This window comes from Suricata suricatta, chromosome 7, assembly GCF_006229205.1.
Source record: "Suricata suricatta isolate VVHF042 chromosome 7, meerkat_22Aug2017_6uvM2_HiC, whole genome shotgun sequence".
Taxonomy (NCBI): domain Eukaryota; kingdom Metazoa; phylum Chordata; class Mammalia; order Carnivora; family Herpestidae; genus Suricata; species Suricata suricatta.
The window spans coordinates 135,089,320-135,109,452 of record NC_043706.1 but is presented as its reverse complement, the minus strand read 5'-3'; the positions used below and the strand labels follow the sequence as shown (position 1 = coordinate 135,109,452).

The 20,133-nt window shown below is 42.0% G+C and overlaps 1 long non-coding RNA gene across 1 annotated transcript; it reads left to right on the top strand.

The window, feature by feature from the left end:
• The first annotated feature begins 9,180 nt into the window (after positions 1 to 9,180).
• LOC115296735 lies at positions 9,181 to 17,477 on the top strand. The gene is made up of 3 exons (XR_003911022.1): positions 9,181 to 9,324; positions 17,017 to 17,108; positions 17,374 to 17,477. It is a non-coding gene; the product is annotated as an uncharacterized LOC115296735 (long non-coding RNA).
• Positions 17,478 to 20,133: the final 2,656 nt, after the last annotated feature.

The following is a 20,133-nucleotide window of genomic DNA, read 5'->3' as shown; positions in this document are numbered from 1 at the left end:
TTTAAATATGGATGTTTCAGGGAGGGGGTGTGTGTGCCTAGGTTTTAAGTTTTCTCCCAGTAGAGATAGTTTGGGTTTTAAACAAAATTGGGTAATAATTATAATCAAATATTCTCATTGAAAATCGTTTCTGTTTTTGTAGGAATTAAATGTTCTGGTTTGGAAATCTTGTTTTTGCCAAAATAAAGATGTAAAAATATTTTTAAAAATTAGTCCAGTAGACACCCCACCCCTCACTAAGATCAGTGACCCCCCACATAATCAGTCCAAATGTCCATGATTGCACCTCCAATTACATTTCTTTTAAAAACATGTTTGTTTATTTTTGAGAGAGAGAGCGGGGGGCAGAGAGAGAGGGAGACAATTCCAAGCAGGCTCTGTGTGGTCAGCCCCAGACATGGGGCTCGATCTCACCAACTGTGAGATCATGAGCTAAGCTGAAATCAAGAGTCGGATGCTTAACATCCGACTAAGCCACACAGGCACCCCCAATTAATTGCGTGTCTAGAGGTAAACTTAATTTAAAAGTTTTCTTTCATTATAGGAGTACTATTATATTGTGAGACCTTGCAGGCGCACACACACACACACACACACACACACACACACACAGAGAATTATATAGCAACACCTGTACTCTACTACTAGTCCAAGAGATGTCGCATTACAGGTATCCATGCCCCCCATCCGTGTGCTTCTGCTCCAACCGCCCCCCCATCTCATTTCCCTTCTTCACCTTCCACAGATAACCCTTGCCTCGCATTTGGTGTTTGTCATTCCCACGCATTGAAAATATTTTTCCTACATATGCATATACACGTAAACAAGACATAGTATGCATATATAGTTTTGTTTTGCTTGTCTTTAATCTTTGTATAAACAGTATCATATTCCGCCTACATTTATGCCATTTTGATATATATCACTCCACAGTATATTTTTGTGATATACCCACCTCGATTGCAGTAGCTTTGTTCCTTCCTTTTAACTGCTGCCTAGATATACGTCTAATAGACGTCTGTGCTTCTTTGCTGGGTGTAGGTTTTTTCAGCTGTTTCTCTGTCATAAAGAACATTGCTACGAACCTTCCTGTAAATGTGAGCACAGGTGAAAACTCACTCAGGAGTGGAAATGTTTCAGGATTCTAAGTGTGCAATCCACACCTTTATTACATGCTGCCTAATTGCTCTCCAGCATCACCAGTTTTACGTTTTCACTGTAGAAAATAGATTAGAGATAAGAAAAAAAAGGAAAAATCATTTTCCAACTCTCCCTCCAAAGAAAACCACTTTTAACTTTTAAAAAAGGTGTTTTTGGGGGTGCCAGACTGACTGAATGGGTAGAGCATACAACTCTTGATCTTGGAGTTGTGAATTCAAGCCCCACTTGGGTATAGAGATTACTTTATTATTTAAAAAATTTTTTTTTAATGTTTATTTATTTTTGGGAGAGAGAGACAGAGTGCAAGTGGGATAAGGGCAGAGAGAGAGGGAGACACGGAATCTGAAGCAGGCTCCAGGCGCTGAGCTGTCAGCACCGAGCCCGATGTGGGGCTCGAACCCACTGACTGCGAGATCATGACCTGAGCAGAAGTTGGACACTTAACTGACAGAGCCACCCAGGCGCCCCTAGAGGTTACTTTAAAATAATATTTTCAAGGAGCGCCTGGCTGGTTCAGTTGGTAGCATGTGTGACTCTTGATCCTCAGAGCTGTGAGTTTGATCCCCATTTTGAGTGTGGAGCCTACCTAAAAATAATAAAATCTTTAAACAAGAAAAAGATTTTTTGATGTATAGCTTTCAGGTTTATTCTGTGATGTATATTATTTAAATATAATATATGTATATACACAAATACCTTATATGTGTGTGTGTGTATATATGCATGTATGTGTGCAAATATATATGTTTACATATATATTTAAAGTTTGGGAACCCTGTATTTTTAAAGTTTATATAGTGAGCATTTCTCCATGTCACTAAATAGTCTTCTAAAAAGATGATTTTAGAGGCTGTGCATTAGTTCATTGTAGGAGGAATTCTTTGGTTTATATAACTATATGCCTGTTAAATGTTTCTTTACTTTTTCAGTTTATGTATTTATCTTGAGAGGGGGAAGGGGCAGAGAGAGAGGAAGAGACAGAAACCCAAGCAGGCTCTGCCCTGTCAAGCACAAAGCCCGATGTCAGACTTGATCTCACAAACTGCGGGATCATGAGCTGACCGGAAACCGAGTCAGATGCTTAACCAACCGAGCCACCTGGGCGCCCCTCACCTCCTAACCAGTTAGCGAATACTTTCTGGCTCTTAACAGAAAGCGCTCTGATGGAATACAAAGTGGTTGCACACCGAAATATTTTTTGATTCATCTTTTATGGTAGTTTTAGTGGCTCAATCAGTCCTTTTGTTGCTGCACCAGCTAAAATCTTAAGGATAAAATAAAAGCCTTCAATGTATTTTAAGTTTTTTGGATGCTCTGCATGTGAAGCCATCTTTTTCCTTTCCCTGCTGTATAGCGTTCTGGGATGGGAACAAAGCAATATTCGGTGGTCCAGTCTACACTGGCTGGGCGTTGTGCTGTCCCCAGTGCTTGTAGTTCAGGAGCTGCTGTGTGGGTGTCTCTGCTGATTCGGGGGGCAGCTCCCCGATAGCCCCCGCTTTTCTAGCCCCAACCACCGATAACCAGTGATGTGACCGGACAAGTTACTTCACCCTGTTGTCTCAACTTACATCATCTGCAAAATGGAGCCAACTGAGGTAACAACTAACATTTATGGGAGGGTTATGATGATGCAGAGACTCCTCTAAGTCCTTTCTGTAAATTGCCACATTTATCGCAGGTGTATCAAATACATTTGGCCATTACTCCCATTTCACAGATAATTCAACTGACATAAAGAGAGCTTAAATAAATTAACCAGATTACCATTAATGAGCAGCAGAACTATGATTCAAATTTGTAGACTCTCCCCCTAGAGCCTGCCCCCTACTTTCGAAAACACATTTTAGCATATTTGCTTTTTCCTTCTCCCTCCCCACATTTTTTTTTTTGGCTGAACCATTTTAACGTTGTAGGCACCCTGACGTACCGCCCCTCAAGACACCTCCCCGCCCCGTACCAATTTGTATGTACGTTTACATCCTCATCGACACTTGGCATTGTAAGACTACAGATTTTTGCTAATCTGATGGGGTGTGAAATGGTGTCCTATTGTGGTTTTCATGTGCATTTTCCTGATTATTTATGAGGTTGAACTTATGAGACCATTCTCCCCCCCATGTGAAATGCCTGTTCATTTCTTTTACTCATTTAAAAAATTGGTTTGTTTGTCTTAAAAGCTTTTCTTTTTAAGATGGAATGTGGCATGACAAATTCTTTCTGTAACCTCTAGTTACTCAGTGCCTTAGCATCACAAATAAATGGCCCATGGAGAATGAAGCTGCACATAGAGAAATGCTCTCCTAAAAGCGATTACTTGGAAATTTGGATTTCAGAGGTAGAAATGAAGCGTACGGCTTCATGCTGAATAGCAAAATATACCAATACTTATGAAATTTCCCAAGATGAGTCACAGAAATAGAAGCAGGGCTATATTTAAGTGAGAGAGGAGTTGAGTTCCGTGGCCTATTTCCCACCTGTCCTATTTCCAGGCGCGGAAGTCGAAGCGGTGAGGATGTTGGAGGAATGAGCTCCAAGTCCGCCTGCCTTTGTACTGGTCCTGGAGACAGTGAGTGGACTTCAGTCATTAGTCTTCAAGTCACTCCATCTCACCAGTACTGAGCGCGGAAAAATCAATAGTGGGATCGTTTAATAATGCTCCAAAGGCTTGAAAAGAGCCTGTTAAGAGAGGTTTAAACCAAAATAAAGGAACTTCAGAGTAAGGTGTTATTCTCCTTTGACTTCAAGAGACTTATTTGTGGCTCTCGTACCCCTGTTGGCACAGTGGAGTTTGGCCATGGCTGTTCATCTGGAGTTTTCGGATAGGACACAAGATAAGGTGTATTGGCTTATTCATGAGGCAGTATAAGAAGATTTGATAAGAAAATAAAGTATGATTAATCACTTTTCACCACACAAATTGTTAAGGTTTGTGCTTTAAAGTACAAATCACTTTACAGTGATTTATAGCATTTTCTGTTTCTTATCTAAATGACTATGGAAAGTGGAACTATTCTTATAGATGGGGTAAAATTTACTATTTACTACCCCGCATCTCATTATCTTCACGTCTCGGATGCTAGTTCTAAGATTGCAAATGCAAGATATTTGGAAACAAAAGCTATCATGTTTCATTGCTATTGGATCTATTCAGACAATAAATTTCCTTAAAGGACCACTTTATATTGTACCATGATTGGGATGGATGTATAGTTCCACCAGAATGATTTGTGTATTTTGTGTATCTAAAGTTGTATATTAACATTTGTATTGTTATAATTGTATATTTAGAATCGTATATGCAAAGCACGCTTTTTTTAAATAATGTGTAAAATACACCTCAATAACAAAAGAGAATTGGGGGGAAGTGGCATTTCAGAATCCCTCTTGTGACTGGACTGGCAGAGATCCTAGTGTCTGGTAGTCCTTGAAGTTCATGTGATCTTCATGGGGTAAGTGCTGGACTGGCCCAAGACGGCATGTCCCGTGGCCTTGGTGTCTGGGTGAAAATCTTTGTCATCTCTTTGAAAAAGGACAAGGGCTGTGTTTTTAGCTGCCATAAACCTAACAACACAACCTATGAGCAACTTTTCCTGCTGATACTGTCCCCGGGGTCAGCTTGCATTGAGACAGAGATCATTATATTCCACTTTCCCTTGTTGGCTGGCCCGGGTGAGGGTGGCCATCTATCCGGAAAATTGTGGGGAGAGGAAACGTAAAATGCTCTCACATCTGAAACATTCCAGTTCTCTTTGCATCCGATTCATCACCTTCCCGAGGAACGGAATATGGAGGTCAAGTAAACAGGTGGTTTGCACAGGCTTACATCTCATCTCCCCCTTCTTCTTTCTCTGACCCCCCAGCCCCCAGAGTTAAAGCAAAGAGCAGTGAGTGGAGGAGCCTTCTGAACTTGAGATTTTCTGAACTGGAACCATGCCAAGGGGCTTTGTACTATTTGCAGTTTTTCACCTGGATGTTTGCAACCAACATGTTGGAGAACTCGTGGTATAGTGGACCGTTTTGCCTTCGGAAAGAGATTTCATTGGTCAGATTATCCTTATTTGTAAATGTTGGGAGGAAACAGGATCTTCTAAAATCTGCATATTAACCTCCATCAAATATTTAAAAAATCCTTAGATTCACCCTCCTTCACCTCCTATCAGTCTTTTCCAGCACAAGCTAAGCCCGTTTTGTCTCCCCGCAGATTTCTGCAGGTGGAATGCTAACACCAATGGTAGTCACAGAGCACACACTGTTATCCAATACAGACGTGTTATCCACACGCCTATTTCCTGCTTAGTTGTGCCGTGTCTGTTCCACGCCGCTTGTTAATTTCTTGAGGAGGCAATTTTTTTAAATTTTTGTATTTATTTAAGTAATCTCTACACCCAATGTGGGGCTCAAACTCAAGACCCCAATATCAAGAGTCACATGCTCTTCTGACTGAGCCCGCTGGGCGCCCCAAGGGGGCACTTTCTTGTGCTGCTTGTTTGTGTACAATTATTCTTACATCGAATAGCTTCATTTTTCTTCCTTCCTTCCTTCCTTTTTTCCTTCTTTTGTTTCTTTCTTTTTTGGTTCCTTTCACAGGATAGGGAAAAAAATGCCACATGAAGATATGTTGAAGTCCCTTAATACCTGTTTTCAGTTCCAATCTCCATCCCCTCTGGAGATAACCATTATTCTGAAATTGGTAACTATCTTTCCTATGCTTGTTTTCATATTTTTGTTCATATATCTGTCCATTAATATTTTATATTGATTCATGTTTTAAAAATATATTTATACTAATATAATGTATATATGTTTACTCAACATTACATTTTTACATTTTCTGTTTAGAATTTATTTACATTTTTATTTCTGGGGTTTTTCACCCCCATCCTCTCCCTCCTTTCCTGCTTTTTATTGGATTGTCAACTTCTCTCTCTTTTTTTAATGTTTATTTATTTTTAGAGAGAGAGAATGTACTCATATGTGTGAGCAAAGAAGGGACCCAGAGAGAGAATCCAAAGCAGGCTCCATGCTGTCAGGGCAGACAGAGCCTGATGTGGGACTCGATCTCACAAACTGTGGGATCATGACCTGAAGTGAAACCAAGCATTTGATGCTTAACCAACTGAACTACCCAGGTGCCCCACCAGTATATTTTTAAAGTCCTATCAAATTAATCATCAGTATTTTTTATTTACAGTAAGTCAGTATTTAATTTTGACAATATGTTTACCAATTTTTTAAGTTCACCCTTATGTTTGGTCCTCAATGTCTTCCTTCCAGATTCAATTGTTTTTGTTACTGAAGTAAACCCTATAGTAGATAGTTAAAATTTTTTTTTTACTGTTTTAAAATGTTTTTATTTATTTTTGAGAGACAGAGAGAGACAGAGCATGAATAGGGGAGGAGCAGAGAGTGGGAAACACAGAATCTGAAGCAGGCTCCAGGCTCTGAACTGTCAGCACAGAGCCCGAAGCGGGGTCGAACCCGCAAATCATGAGATCATGACCTGAGCCGAAGTCAGGTGCTTAACCAATTGAGCCACCCAGGCGCCCCACCCTATAATAGATAGTTTTAAAAAAGAGTCTTTCATTTATGGTAATTGCGTGGTAAAGTCTCAAACTTTGTTGGTTTTAAATGTCTATTTTATTCTCAGCCTGGAATAAAAGTTTAGCTGGGTATAGAATTTTAGTATTAGAATTATTGACCCTGTGCAGCAGCAGGTTGCAGTTCAGTTCCCACAGATCTGTGGTGACCAATGACAAAAATCATGATGGTCTAATTGAATAATTAGAGCGTTAGCCTTCTAATGATTTTCTTTCTTATCATTGACATTCTGAAGCCTCACCATGGCATATTAAATTGTGAATTTAAAAAATTGTAGTGGTAAGGTGTTTGTATGCTTCTGAAATTTGAAGACTCATTTATGTTTTACTTAATTCTGGCAAACTCTCAGGTGTTATATTCTTAAATATCATCTTTTCTCTTTCTTCTGCCCTTTGTTCTGTCTGGCATTTCTATTTGCAACTTCTTGATCTGTTTTCAATGGCTCTTAGCTACAACTTAATAGTCTCTCTGTACTACATTCTGAGAAGTTTCCTCAAATCTGTCTTCTTTTTTTCTTTTTAAATACTTTTAATGTTTATTCATTTTAGAGAGAGAGAGAGAGAGAGAGAGAGAGAGAGAGAGAGAGACAGAGTGTGAGTGGGGGAGGAGCAAAGAGAGAGGGAGACACAGAGCATGATGCGGGGCTTGTGAGATCATGACCTGAGCTAAAGTCAGACGCTTAACTGATTGAGCCACCCAGGTGCCCCACCCTAATTTTAATTTTTATTTAATTTAATTTCCCAATTTATGATTCCTGGGCCAAGGAAGGAATATACATTGAGACCCCCTACACACATTTATCTTAGGCCCAGAATTTCCATTTTTCAAAGCTGTTTTTTTATCCATTCAAGTTTCCAGACATACAATATGTCATTTATGGATGCAACCAAACCTTGCTATAGCTGCCTAACTGGGGGGAGTTTTATTTTTCTAACTAGTAGGACGGTTGGAAGTAGTTAGCGAAGCTGTGGAAGAAATACTTTCAGCCGTGTTTTTCCCTCAAGCTCTCTGTATCTTCAGGTCCCACCATCCTCGAGAGGTTGCTTTCTACTTCTGCTTATTTCTTGGTGGCAAGTTGGCTACTCCATTCCCAGCCCCGCAGCCATGATCCAGGTAGGACAACGGAGAAGAAGCAATGAGAACGGGATGATCTGCAGATCAGGAAATACAAACTTTCCCAGAAATCCCTAGCCCGCTCCTGCTTACATCCTGTTGGTGAGAACTGTATCACGTGGTCTCCCAGAGGGCGGGGAGGTGGACTGTGCAGCTTATACATAAAATGCCTTCGATGTTTCTCTCCATTTGTGTTCCTTAGAGATTCTGTTCCCCCTCTTCTCCAACGTGGCTGCTAAAACACATTTTTATTGGTTTTAAATGCAGAATGTGTATGCATTTACTTAGGCTGTTGTGTGGCCTAAGGAGTCAGTCATCTGTCTACAGCTAGAAGATGCATTCATCCATCCATCCACCGAACAGATACTGAGTGCCCGAGTTGGGGAAGAGATTTGACTTTAGTGGCGCTACCAACGTTCTACCTGCTTTTCCCCTCCAAGTCCATGTGAAGTTCAGATAGCCTAGACTCTGCTCTGTTTCTCCAGCCTCAAATATACACTGGGGTTCCTTCCCAGAGGAATGTTGTACTTGGTCTGGAAAGCAATTCTGAGGCCTGTAGCCGGGGACACGATGCTCAAAACACATAGGAGAGGGAGGAGGCAAACTGGCTCAGCTAATTTTTGGCCTTTAATTAATTACCCTGATTATTTGCTCCACTGTCCGCGTAAGCTCTCCATACCTGCTGCGCTTAGAGTCTGCTTGGGAAGACTTAGAGTCACCAGTGCTGGTTTCAATTTGTGGTTTCCTTTGGCTTATCCATCAATAGGAGTCCATCTGCTTTCTTGTCTTTAATGAATTTTTAAAGTTTTCTAATTGGCTGTTGGCACCTTTTCTTGTTTAAGCATTTATTATGGGAGCATTAGTTTTTGTGTATCATCATTTCAATGGGATTTTGGGAAGGAGGCTAAGTAAATGTTTTTATGTAACTTGCAACCTTGAACCAGAAGTTCCAGATACGTGGTCATGTATCCTATTTGCTCAGTAAGCTTGGCACTACCAAAGACGAGAGAGTGCGGTGTGACATCTAATTCTCAGCCCCAGGCTGGACTGCCGCCAGCTTGCATGGACTCGCAAGAGCGACTGTAAAAATTTTAGGAATTTTATGGGTTGGTGACTCTGCTTTGGTATCTTGAAAGAGATCATGGGAGGAGTATTTATACAACGGAAGTCAGCAAACGCTGTGGATGAACACTGTGAACCAGTCCCCTCTCCTCCTTGGGAGCTCGCTGTTAAACATTGCCCAGCACCCCAGTAGTCTTTACTCTTGGGCAGCTTGAGATAAGACATATATACTGAAGAGAAAGGGAGTCTAACTAGGATAGCCATCAAGTGTAAAACAGAGTAGTACAGACCCTTCGGCTGCTAACGAGTTCAGATCGCAGAAATCACAGATAGCTGACTGTCATCGTTGAGAAAGCTTGGCAAGGTCACAGCGTTGCTGCTCTTGGCAAGGTAAGGGGTGGGGGGGGCTCCGAAGCCGAAGTTTTATTTGAGCCCTTTTCCCTTGCCAGCTGTGTGACCTGGGGGAGTTACTACATCTCTGTACTTGACATACTTATAGTCAATGTTTATCGAATCCTTAATTACGGGGAAGCTAGGTGCTTTCCACAGGTGGACTTAATCCTTCCTTTGATCATCTTCAAGATGTTGCCTACCTCCAAGGGCTATTCTGAGTATTTGATGAGATAATTCATGTAAAGAGTGTGGGTTAGGGGCACCTGGGTGGCTCAGTCGGTTATGAAGCGTGGGACTCCTAGTTTTGGCTCAGGTCATGACCTCACAGTTTTCTCGGTTCGAGCCCTGAGTCAGGCTCCTCTGCCTCGATGGTGCAGAGCCCGCTTGGGATTCTTTGTCTCCCTCCCTCTGCCCCTCCCCCACTTGTGCTGTCTTTATCTCTCCCAAAATAAATAGGCAAAGTTAAAAAATTTTTAATTAAAAAAAGAGGGTGACATAGTAAAATCTCCAGAGAATCAGTATTTTTTTTTAAAGAGAGAGTGCATGCAAGCAGGGGAGAAGGGGAGAGAGAATCTCAAGCAGGCTCCACACAGACACAGGGCCCCATCCCATGCCCCTGGGATCATGACTTGAGCTGAAATCAAGAGTCAGATACTCAACCAACTAAGCCACCCAGGCACCCCAGGGAATTAGCTTTTTATTGGCATATTTGTTATAGAAGGTAAGCAATTTCCGCACGTAGATTTTTCCTACAGGCCCTTCAAAGATGGGTGAACCATGGTTATGTGAGTTTGGTTATGTGACCAGAGAGCATGTCAGAGAGGCGGGTACCACCAAAGCATAGAGACAATGCAAAACGGGGTGTGGGAGCTGGTGCTGACTTAGCCGAAGGGAAGCAGAAGCTGTACTTTGGGCAGTAGTGAAAACACCTGGGTAAGTCAAATAGGGCTGGATCATGGCAAGTGTTGTGTTCTAAGGAGAGAACTCTACATTTCATGTGATGGGAAGTAGGGAGCCATTGCAAGTTCTTGAAAGGGCAAAGAAATGATTAAAACAGAAAGTTAGAAATAAGATTCTGTCAGGCAGGTGCTTATGCAAAAGAAATCGGAGAGGGGCAAAGAAGTGGGTGGGTAAGAAAAGGCCAGTCAGTTGTGGGATAGTTCAAAAGAGGGATTCATTTCGGCAAAGAATTTTGTGAAAAGACAGAAGAATCAGATTATTTTAGAAGTGAATAAGCTAGAAATACATAGTCAAAGTATTTGTAAGAGAAATCTGAACCAGAAATGAAGAAAAATAAGAGAGAGTCTTCTTCATTCCTACCTTCCCCTCACCCCCAAAACCCACTCTAATTTAAAAGAATATACATAAATATAGAAATATATAATACTCATAGAAAGTTGTGTGTGTGTGTGTGTGTGTGTGTGTGTGTGTATGTTTTGACTGGTTTTCCGTACTTTCTCTTAATTAGATTAAATTAATGTGCATAAACTTTTTTTGAGAGTCTGTTTAGTTTTATAACTGAATATTGAGGCATCTGTAGTTAATTCTGTTTTCCTAAATACCCACAAAGTGATGTTAAATAATGGTTTTATTAGGGTTCAGAGCTATAATTTTTTGCTTAACCTCTGCAAAGGGTGGAGGAGGTGGGAGCACGTGCTACTGTGTGGACACAGGGAGCGTGTTCATGGGTGTCGCTGAGCTCCTGGCCAAAGGATTGCATATAAGAGATTGATCCTCTGGGTGCGTGTCTTGCATGGAGCACCCAGACCTCGTGTCACTCTTGTCCTTGTGCTACAGCTTACAAGGACACGGAGAGCTGTGTGTGGCCCCACACCGGCCAGACTTCCGGCTCATCATTCTGGTAATGACTGGCTTTGGCAAAGGCCTCTGGTGACCTTCATGTTGCTAAACCCAATGGTGATTTTCTTTTCTTTTTTTTAAATTTGTTTTAATGTTTATTTTTGACAGAGAAAGAGAGAGAGAGAGAAAGAGAGAGAGAGAGCACAAGCAGGGGAAGGGCAGAGAGAGAGAGGGAGACACAGAATCCGAATCAGACTCCAGGCTCCCAGCTGTCAGCACAGAGCCCAGTGTGGCACTCGAACCCATGAGACATGAGATCATGACCTGAGCCGAAGTCAGATGCTCAGCCGACTGAGCCACCCGGGCGCCCCAATCCAATGGTGATTTTCTTGAGTTCTGAGCAGCCTTGACACTTGCTCACTTATCCTTTTTGGAAAAGGCTTTTCTTATGGCTTTGGAGACATCATCTTCTCCTGCTTCTCCCTCCTCCTCTCTGGCCAATTCTTCTTAATACCAGTCCGTTTGTCCCCAGAGGTTAAATTTTGCAGCTTCTAAACATTTAACCCCAGGGGCCCCTGGGGTGGCTTACTAAGTTAAGCATCTGACTCTTGATCTCAGCTCAGGTCTTGATCTCAGGGTCATGAGTTCAACCCCCAATTGGGCTCCTTGCTGGGTGTAGAGCCTACTTAAATAAAACACAATAAAATCAAGTTAGGTACACCTGGGTAGCTCAGTTGGTTGAGCCTCCAGCTCTTGATTTCAGCTCAGGGCATGATCTCATGGTTTGTGAAATCATGCTCTGATTAAGGCTCTGTGCTGACAGTGCAGAACCTGCTTGGGAGTCTCTCCTTCTCTCTCTGCCCTTTCCCTACTTTCTCTCTCTCTCAAAATAAACAAATAAACTTTAAAAAATCCTAAAATCAATGTGTGTATATATAAAAATATTTTTTACTATTTACTCTATACCTAGCAGACTCACTGCAGCTCATGGTTACCATCTATATACCAGAGAATCCTAAGTTTGTCTCTCTAACCTGACCTTGGACTCTAGACCAGTGACCAGCAGCCCACTGAACATCACTTGGCTACCTCAAAGGTACTTCAGGCTCAGTGTGTTCTAAACTAAGCTCAAGATCTTTTAGGCATTGTTCTCCTCAACTTTAACCCATTTCTTTACAAGCCATCAGTGTCTTTCTGAAACCTAGCCAGAAATTGAGACATCATCTCTGATACCTCTCTTTCTACATCCCTGTCTCCCACCAAAGATCTAAGTCTCTATCAGTAAGCTCTGAAAATTTAATCTCCTAAATAGCGTTGGCTATACCTACATCTTTGTATTTCTGTGTTTACCATTGTGTACTTTATTGTCATCCTTTACTTGGATCAAGGTAATAATGGCATAACTTGTTTTCCAGAATCTACTTGGGTTTCCCTCCAGTCTACTTTCTTAATAGGAGTTACTCATCTTTTCAAAACACAAATTTGGTCATGCCCCATAAAATCCTTTGTATCTGTCAGAATAAGTTAGGGCATACTTTCGTAACAAACAGCCCCGGAAATCTCATTAGCTTTCAACAGCAGCAGGTTACTGCTTGTTCACAGCACATCTGTGAATTTGCTCCATGAACATTTCACTTTGGAATCCACACTCATGGAGCAGCCTCTATATGGAACACTGCTGGTCATGGTAGCAATGACACAACTGAAGGAAAAGTATGATCCATATGCTGGCTCTTAACGCTTCCTTGTAGAAGGGACACGCACCACTTCTGCTCACACTTCACTGGCCAAAGCAGAATGCAAAGTCTCCTCTTAGTTCAGTAGGAAGGGATGCGTAGTCTTCCCACAGCGTGGAACACGGGAGGCAGTAAAGCCAGAATATTTAGCAACCAGTAAGTTACCACAATTCACCACACTCTTCAGTGACTTCCTGTTGTTTTGAGGATGAAGTCCCAGACCTTTACCAGGCCTGCAAGGCTCCTGGTGGTGTTCTCTGTCCTGGGACTCCTAGTTTTAACAGTCACCTCTTTATCCCTCGTTCTCTGTACTCACCCATGCTCTTCTTTCCTTCTTTGACCATGTACTCTCTCCTTCAGGATCCCCGAACATGCTGGTCCCTCCATCTATCATTTTGTCTGTCCTTCTCTCTACCCTTTCTCCCACTATTTTGTGACATCTCAGCTCAACCACCACTTTCTCAAAGACACCTTCCCTGGATCCCCTGACTAGAACAGGTTGTGTTGTCACGTGCTTGCATGGAAGCTTTGCATGCATCGGAGCTTCTACTTATCAATCCATTAGTATGACTGGGTGATGAATGTCTGTCTTCTCTGCCTTGACTCTGAGTTCCATGAGGACAAGAACAACGTCTGCTTTTGCTCATCATCCTGTAGACAGTAGGCAACACAACACTTTATTTTTTTAAATTTTCTTTAATGCTTTTTACTTATTTTTGAGAGGCAGAGAGAGACAGTGTGAGCAGGGGAGGATCAGAGGGAGAGGGAGACACAGAATCTGAAGCAGGCTCCAGGCTCTGAGCTAGCTGTCAGCACAGAGCCTGACGCAGGGCTCAAACCCATGAACTGAGCAGGGCTCAAACCCACAAACCATGAGATCATGACCTGAGCTGAAGCTGGACGCTTAACTGACTGAGCCACCCAGGCACCCCTGCAGCATAACACTTTAAACTTAGTAGATCTTCAGTCAAAGTGAATGAGTGAATGAAGAAGAAGGAAGGTGAATGCCTAGAAGGACCATGGGAAGAATGGAGTAGACTTGGTTTAGAGAAGAGAATCCTCATGTGGAATAAGCTCCAACATTATACACAAAAAGAAGGCTCCTTAGGAAAAGTGGGTAGATTTATCTTTATTCCTTCAGAGAGCATATCTAGGACCAAAGTTTAGAAATTATAGGTAATGAATCAAATTGCAGTTCACTGTAAGAATCAACTTCTTGATAATGTGAACATCAATATTAGAAATGTTATGTTCAGAGGCGCCTGGGTGGCTCAGTCAGTTGAGCATCCAACTTCAGCTCAGGTCATGATCTTGTGCTTCATGGGTTCAAGCCCCGCATGGTGCTCTGTGCTGACAGCTCAGACCCTGGAGCCTGCTTGGGATTCTGTGTCACCTTCTCTCTCTGCCTCTCCCCCTCTCACACTCTGCCTCTCTCTGTTTCTTAAAAATAAATAAACATTAGTTGGCTGATGCCCTTGATTCTCCTGTGGATAATAAAATATATATTTAAAAAATAAACATTAAGCAAAAAAGAAGAAATGTTATGTTTGTTATATTTGTTCAAGCAAAGAGTGGATGACCAGGTATAGAAAGTGTCACTAGACATTCTAAGTAGGAGCGGTGGTGGAGGAGGGGCATATATGTGAGCCCTTCAAACTCCAATAGTTCTGTCTAACATTCTATTTAAAAACAGAGATAGTAAACAAGGAAACAAGAAAATACAAGGCATAACCATGAGGTGACATCACTGGTTTCTAGACTGGCACCACCGAAAGGCACAGGTGCCACATGGCTGTTCCTATCTTGGCTGGAGACTTTTAAGGCTTGTCACGAAGGATCTTTGGGTAGATCATCCCCAGTCTGTGCCCTCATCTATAGTTGCTTAAATAAATTGGTTATATATGTGGCTCTTTTAGAAGATCGAGGGAGCTGGCAGAATAGTTTTTAAACATACACAGCCTTAGAAAACGGAAATCTCTGGGGCGCCCGGGGGGCTCAGTTGGTGAAGCCTCCGACTTCGGCTCAGGTCAGATCTCACATTCGTGGGTTCGAGCCCCGCATCAGGCTCTGTGCTGACAGCCAGCTCAGAGCCTGGAGCCTGCTTCTAGTTCTGTGTCTCCTTCTCTCTTTGCCCCTCCCCCTCTCATGCTCTGTCTCTCTCTGTATCAAAAATAAATAAAACATTAAAAAAAAAAAGAAAACGAAAATCTCTAACACATATATGCAGTGAAAGGACTCCAAAATATACATGTAGTACACTTGACAAGAAAAAACTCCCCTCTTCGGCATTTAAAAACATTTTTTAAACATTTATGAATTTTTGAGAGAGAGAGAGAGAGAGAGAGAGAGAGAAAGAGCATGAGCCGGAGAGGGGCAGAATGAAAGCCTAGTATCTGAAGCAGGCCAACAGCTCAGAGCCTGATGCAGGGCTTGAACTCATGAACTGTGAAATCATGACCTAAGCTGAAGTCAGACACTTAACTGACTGAGCCACTTAGACGCCCCTATATTTTATGAAAGTAACAGGCGCAGGGCTTATTTCACACCGTAAAAGACAATAGTATGGATGAGATTGTAATATAACATTGTAATAATATGTTCAATAGATGTAAATCAACATACTAAATGTTGACAACATTTTTTAAACTATTAATTCAGAAAGAGACTCGCATGGTGGAATAGTTAAAAGAGTTTTCTTGAAGGGGGAGCATTTAGAGAAGTTCCTACAAAAATGGGATAGATTGGTATAGATGGATGGACAGGAAAAAATACAGTGAATATGACCACCTCGTATTCTAGATCTTCTGAGACAGTTTGATTTCAAATATAATGATAGTCCCGCAAGTATGGTCACAAATGCTAGAGCGGAGGCCCTGCTTTGGGGATCGTGATATGGTCAGTGTGGACACGAACCAGCGCGTGGAAGAGAAGTGGGAGTTGGTGAAGCAATGAGTCAGGTGATCACTGCTCAGTCAGAGCAGGGAGGAGGGTGGGTGGAGCATCGGGTCTGCTCGTCTCTCAAGATCCAATCACTGGGTCTCTCCAGTTCTAATGCCCGCCCCCCATAATAAACCAAGGTGACATCCTGACTATCCCACGGGAGAAATATTTGCAATGTTGGAAATGTGATAGAATAAGACACAGGCAACCAGTCCCTGCAATTGGCTGCATAGATTGTGAAACAATAGTTACGGTTCTGTTTGTTCTGTGTCAGGATAAAGACTGCAAATCTTTCATAAGATAGAAACTCAAGCTGAAGAGAGATCCTGAGCGCGTGTTTCCCGCAGTGTACCACCAGGTTACATTTTGCAACCCTACTGCCCCCCCCCCCCCGTTTCCTTCCCTCCCCCGCTCCCTCCCCTCCCCAGGTCTATTTTTCAGTAGGTATTTGTCCTTGGGGCACAGGGCACAGGGGTTGGAGGGTGGAGCATTTTGGTGGGAGTTTGCTCAAATACGGTAGGCTTCTGGTTTCTCTTTGCTAATATAATGGAGAAGCCTTAGAAATAAGGTAGAAAAGGGAGGTTGGGACTCAGAGTAGATAGAGCTGAAAGCAAATCGGATTTTTAATTTTTGTGTTTTCCAGGCTATGAGTAAAACGCTTATGAACAAAGAAAAAAGTGCCCATAGAATACATAAAGTGTAAATAAAATTGGTTCATTCAGAGGAAGAATCTCATAGAACAAGAGCACTTCATCGTTTTTTAACTTTTCTTGGGCTTTGGTCCATGTTGCATCCTAAGAGTGAAAAACTGCTGTACTTTTTATAAAAGCGGAGTATTGAGAAAATCCATAAAAATGGAATAGTGAGGCAAGATTCATTGTTTTTTTCAAAAAAATTTTTAATGTTTGTTTTTGAGAGAGAGCGAGAGAGCGCTAGTGAGGGTGGGGCAGAGAGAGAGAGAGAGAGAGAGAGAGAGAGAGAGAGAGAGAGAGAGGGAGACACAGAATCCAAAGCAGGCTCAAAGCTCTGAGCTGTCAGCACAGAGCCCGATGCTGGGCTCAAACTTATGAGGCAAGATCATGACCTGAGCTGAAGTTGGATGCTCAGCCGACTGAGCCACTCAGGAGCCCAATGATTCATTGCTTTAATGCTGTTTTCCTTCTTTGGCTGATTCTTACTCAAGTCTCTTCATTCTTTTCTTTTTACTTAATAGGAGTCTTGTAATTAAGAAAATCTGACATCTACGTGGTGAAACCAGAAGTCCCAGGAGACGGGACTGTAGGCCCAGCAGGGAGACTGTTTCCTGTTACCTTTTCATACTGGGAAATGCCGTGTACTTAACTCTTGTCAGAAACAGGGAGTTTTCGGGGCGCCTGAGTGGCTCAGTCGGTTGAGCACCCGACTTCAGCTCAGGTAATGATCTCACAGTTCGTAAATCTGAGCCCCGCATTGGGGTCTCTGCTGTCAGCCTGGAGTCTGCCAGATCCTCCGTCCCCCTCTCTCTCTGTCCCTCCCCAGTTCCTGCTCTCTTTCAAAAATAAAAATAAACCTTAATAAAAAACCAATGAAGTTTTCTTCGTGGTAGTGTCTCATCTCACTTAGGATTTCCTGGGTTCCTGTATGCCTTCTAAGTCTGCAATATTCTCCTACATCCACACTCAAATAAAATAAAGATCTGTGCAAGATGAAGACAGCTTCTCTTCTTGTCTCCTTTTCCCGCGGCTCCTTTCCGTTGATTCAGTTGTCAACTGCGCCCCAGAGCAGCTCCACACGCGGTCATGTGATTCCTCAGCGTTTAGACAGCGCCTCAGTCTCAGCCGTTAGCGCATCATTCAAACACATTTCTGAAACAGTCAAAAACCACCTTGTAGCCTTGCTCTGTGTTCATCAAAAGACCACCCTGTAGGGGACCCATAAACATAGCCAATATCTTCATAGAGAAATACGCTTATTAAATGTATCTAGTTTTGTTTCTGATTCCACACCCTCCGAAATTGTCTTTGAATTGGTGAGACAGTCAGCTTCTTCAGATGGAAGGGAAATGGGAAGAATTTGCGTGTAGGTGAGTGATTTTACATGCCGGGTTTGGATGAACAGCAGAAGTCAGCGATTCTGCCAGTGACCTCTCCACTTTGACCATGGCGTCAAATGATACTAAGAAGGTGTTGTAGCAACGGTGCTAGTGAACATGGTGCACAACGTAAATCTAACTGAGGAAGACAACAAGTTCGTGTGCATTCACGTAGTCAAGTGAAAGGCTTAATAAAGAAGGTTATTCCTTTTTAGCTGCATGAAAGACTGCAATCTGGGCAATACATTTTGATTCATTACTAACTGCTCAACTTCTAAAGTTTGGCTAATCGAGTTATTGATTCAGAGACGTTTATTGAGTGCCTATGGTATGCCGGACTCCATGTTCTGAGTTAGCTTTCTCATTTGATAACACTTCCTCTTCCTCCTTTTCCTCCTTTCCCTGACACCTCTGAAGTTTTCCTACTCAGATTGGACTTGAATTATTTTTTCTTCAGTTTCTCTTCATCCTATGGCTGTGAAATTTTCCCAGAAAATCTATTTTCCCCCTGCTTCCTCCCTCTGGGAAAGGAACATTCTTCAACTGGAGCATTGAAAAATATCCACGAATTTTAAATGTAAAAACAATTATGCAAATATATGACTATGTTGTTTCCTTAGTTGTTAGGAAATAATGGACTTGGTTGTTGCTTTATTTTGTATGTGTCCTTGCTTTTTTTTTGGAATTTCTTTGAGAACCGTCTTTCTTGCATTCCTTACTGAAAGGGCCAACAAAGACAAAACAGCTTAGCTAAGAGCAAAATAATTTCAGCAACTATGAAAATCTGCAGGAAAGCGCAGCCAACAGAAAGCCTTCATTCTCTGTGTTTACATTGGTACTGATCTTAACGGCACGCTGTTAACTCAACATAAAGCTGTGCCTTTTAAAACAAGTCAGGTTCAAGGGCATCCAATCATGTTCTGGCCCTGGAAAGTATTTGCAATTACAATCTCGACTGGCATATATGTTAAAGCTCACCCTGGGCAGCTAAAATTCACACGATTAGCCTGGGACTTGCTCATCGTAGCACTGGGAAGCACACCCTCATGATCAAGTGCAATTCACATCTCACAGTTCTAGGAATCGATGTACATGGGTACACTGTTATATTATTATTAAATCCAATTGCTTTGCAATTAACCCAATATGACACCTATACAAATGATTCAAATAAAGAGCCTCATGTTTCACAGGAGACAATCAATAAAGTGAAATCACAGCTCCTGACAATGCCAGCAATTTGGCTTGTTACTACAGTACTACATTTTTCTCAGGTCGCGGCTGCCATTCTCCTACTGAATCACAGCTCCCATAACTATCAGCTATTGGCAATGCCCAGGCCTCACTAAGGCATAACAGCCAAACCTGTTTGGCCATTCCCAGCCCATCTTAGCCCAGGCAGGAAAAGTTACAGTCAATCTGGGATGTACTAAATCATAAATTCCCCTTTTCCCTCCCCAAATGGAATTAGGACCTCTTTCCCTAGGAAAGACTCCTTAATGGCCCCAAAGGAAAACAGTTGCGATTGTTCCTAGAAACAAACTCATTCCCATTCTTCCCCTTGCACAAATTTACAATTAGATGTCTGAAAGCAAAACCGAACCATCAGAACATCTCTCTGGTATTATCATTGACGTTACTATTGTTCTGTAGCTTTATTATCTCCATTTTAATTAAGTAAAAGTACTTCTCAGTTAGAAGCCTGATCAAAACCAACCTTCTGAGAAAACATTACAGTCCTCTTATTATATCACTCTCTTTGGGCAGAGTTTGCCAGTGTGTTTAATATCCAGACAACTCAGTGTAGAGAATCAATTTCTTAAGAGCGGGGACGGTGAACTTCCTTCAGAGAGCTAATAGAGATGTAGACGTTCAGAAGGTGTTTCTTTATTTTTTTATTTAAAAAAAACTTAAGTTTATTTATTTTGAAAGAGAGAGACTAAGAGCACAAGCAGGGGTGGGGCAGAGAGAGAGGGAGAGAAAGAATCCTAAACAGGCTCTACACTGTCAGCATGGAGCCCAACTTGGGGCTCGAACTCTCGAACTGTGAGATCAAGCCTGAACTGAAACTAAGAGTCAGACGCTTAACCAACTGAGCCACCCAGGTGCTCCCGGTAGGTGTTTATTGACAAGCTTCTTGGCCAATGCCTTCTTCTTCTTCTTCTTTTTTTTTTTTAACATAATTTATTGTCAAATTTGCTTACATACAACACCCAGTACTCATCCCAACAAGGGCACTGCCTTCTTAAGGTCTCATAA